The sequence below is a fragment of the Seriola dumerili genome, unplaced genomic scaffold (assembly GCF_002260705.1).
Source record: "Seriola dumerili isolate Sdu_G_001 unplaced genomic scaffold, Sdu_1.0 BDQW01000121.1, whole genome shotgun sequence".
NCBI classification, from domain to species: domain Eukaryota; kingdom Metazoa; phylum Chordata; class Actinopteri; order Carangiformes; family Carangidae; genus Seriola; species Seriola dumerili.
In genome coordinates this window covers 232,274-235,742 of record NW_019174376.1, presented here as the reverse complement: position 1 = coordinate 235,742, position 3,469 = coordinate 232,274, and positions in this window count along the sequence as shown.

Sequence of the window (3,469 nt, the reverse complement as noted above, 5' to 3'; positions counted from 1 at the left end):
ATTTGAACCTCCGGTGTATCGAGATTCATATCTAAAATTGGAAGAAAAAAAATTCAAAAGGCTACGACATGAATAGCTGAAATATGTAGTCTGTCTGTCTTTTCTATTTTTCTGAAACGCCATACAAAGTAAGAAATAACCCATTCAGAATAATTAGATTTATATATATATATATAATTTATATAATTACAGGCCTTGTTGGTCGTCAAATTTCGTTTTGCATTCACAAAGATTCACTTGGACATCCAAATTAATATGCTAAAAACACATTTTTCACAAAATTGACATCTTGCTGTTGGTTGATGGAAAAAAATGCTTTGCTGTATGTAATTTTTTTTATATAGTATAAAGGCATCAATAGGCCACATTAGGTTTTAAAACCCTGTAAGCAAGGTTTATGGAAAATGATGTTGTATAAATAGCTTTTTGACAGATTTCATAAACTTTTACCTGATAATCGTATAGGCAGGGTTGGTCATTATCGCTGTAAATGTTTTGATTGAAAGTGATAATTTTAGTCCTCACTGTCAGGGTGTATATTAACGGCAGTTCCCATTAACAACCCACAAGAGGCGCTGCTGTACTGCTCAACAGACGATCACAACTCTTGGAGCTACTTTTTCTGATACATGTGATGATCGTGTAGTTTAATCTGATCAGTTTCCGAACATCATGTTAATGAGTATACTCAACGAGTTAAATAGATAAACGGAGATCTGTGTGCCAGTTCAAGAATCAGTCAGTTTGCAACTGATTGGAAAGGTTCATAAAATCCAAAAGTCAGAGGAAAAGTCAGAACTAGATTATCAAAAGTATATAAAAGATGTGTAGGCATTTCATATGGAACTTTTTTTTTTTTATCTCCAGGCCCACTGTTTCCACTAGAGACTGCTGACATTTTCCTGATTGTCTATATTATAGGCCTACACACTGAAGCTTGTGCCCTCTGAGTGGAGAGAAAGGACCTTCAGTTGTTAGTAAAACCATACCACAACAATAACGTATCTCAACACTTTAGCATAAGAATTCATAGGTAAACCCTCCCTGACAGTAATTTTTAATGCTTCTATCATATATGATAATGTAGGCATAATACTAATAATAAAACTTAATAAAGGTAGTATAACTCAGACCATATAAAAACCTACAGTTATACAGGAGGAAAGAAAAGAAAATCAAGACAAGGTCAACATGAACACAATATACTACTGAGAGCATGGAGGTCATATCCTTGTGTTGTAAATTTGAACTAGTGGTTTCACTAATGGTTTAATATCCTAAATCATTAACTAATTCTGGATCAGTTATTGTCCATTACTGAGAACCTCATGTACGTGTTTATCCACAAGCAGGGCACTTACCTCTTTTATTCAAAAACCAGCAGACCAACATCTATTCATTAATAAACTTATTAACATGTAAAATTGCAGACATAAAGACTTATAAGAAAGTTTGAAACCCACAGGTATTTATTATTATTATTATTATTATTATTATTATATACAGCCAGGGCTGATTAACCTGCTGAGGGAACCTGTGGCAAAAATTTGCCCCTGGTAGCCCCCACTATACATTTAATACATTTAAGATGATTTCCATAACCGCCCAGAGAACAACAAGCACTATAGAGCTGAAATGATTGGTCAATTAATCAGTTAGGTGGTCCACACATAATTAATTGGTGATTTTGATGATTGATTAATTGAATTAATTAGTTGAATTGTTTGTTTTTTTTAATATATAAGTATCAAGTATATAAAAGTACAGTTGAAATAATTGGTCGATTGACAGAAAATTAAATGGCAAAAATGCCAAATATTTACAGCTTCTCAAATGTGAGGATTTGCCACTTTATTTATTTATTTCATTTTACTAATTTTAAGCTATTTTAATCATTTTGACACTTGAAATGTTGTTTTGGACAAAACAAGCACTGCCAATGTGTCACTAACATTTCTCACAATTTTCAGAAGTTTTACAAAAAAAACAATCAGTAAGGAACCTACAAAAGAGCAGATTAATCTGTTATGAAAATAATCATTAGTTGCAGTTCTATTCAAAATAGTTATTAAAGGAATTACGTCAACCAACAAAAAGAAACGGTAAAATCCTGCTTTGACAGTAATCCATAGTAATTAATATAGAATAATCAAATCATATGTAAGGGTTTAAGTCACTGAGGCCAAGTATATTTTCCTGATTATTCCTGCACACTTTTACTTGGGCCTAAGTAACATTTTATTGTAGGACTTATACTACGGTATAGTTTTACACAGTGATATCAGTTCTCTTACTTAAGCAAAGGATCTGAATATTTCCTCCACTATTGCAAATACTTAATGAAAGGTGAGTTATCAGACAGTGGTACCCACGTGGAAAATCCTCCACTTTTTTCTGTCTTTATTCTGCGATGCTGACTTATTTTACTGTCTTTTAAATTCTTTATTTTTTAGGGCCATATTTTACGTTAGAAGGCACTTTGAGTGATGATCAAGTTATGGATACGTTCATGTGTCGGTGCACCCACTGCTGATTCTACTGCGGGCTTGTGCGTTTGACCGCGCGCTAGTTTCTGTGGCGGCAGGGGTGGTGAGACAGAGAAAAAAAACCTTCATGTGCGTCGTCGTATGTGAAAGTAGTTCCGGGCACTTAACCAAATCGGGGGGAGAGGAGGAGAGAGTCCCGGATGTTGGCTCGGCAGCCGAGAGAAAGGCGAACGGGAGAAGGCGGAGAGAAGCTGAGGAGGGACGCCACAGCACCGCGGGCACACCGGCGAAGCTACGGCTACAGCTGCTCTTTGCACAGGACGATAACGTCAAGAGCGCAGGACACTCCTGGGGGGCTCCCGCTAGCTGAAGAAGAGGAGGTGGAAGGAAGGGGAGGGGGCAGTTACTCTGAAACTACCGTGAGGATTACAGAGAGCCACCGTCACAGCTGCTTTCACCCAGAGTAAGTGAGCTACACGGGCATGGAAGTTGAACTAAGGCCCACGAAATGGACGACTTTAACGGGGAAGTGAGCTGCACTGAAGTTCTGGGGATTGAGCCCGGTGAACAGGCCTTGACACAGCTTTCCGCTCGCTGAGGCGGGGCGTGCGGGGACACCTTTTTCCCAGAGAGCCAGTCAGTGTTGCCCCGTGGTCAGTGTTAGTACACCCCGGCCGTGTTGCTGTAACTCTCCAAGTTGACAGCTCTTGCGTTAGCCTGCTAGCACCGCCGTGCAACCGGTGACAACTGACTGGGCAACTTTGACAGCTAGCTAGCCAGTTTTGGTAGCCAGCTAACTTTAGCTGAGCACTCTCTCATGGGCCAGGACTAGGCGTGTGTGTGCGTTTTCCTCGCATTAAGGGGATATAATGACCTATCCCAGCCCTCCAACAGCTATCGTTAGCTAGCTGTTTGGTATGTGAGACGCTGTGTGTCCAGCATGAAGTGTGTGTGTGTGTGTGTGCGCGCGCGTGTGTGTATGT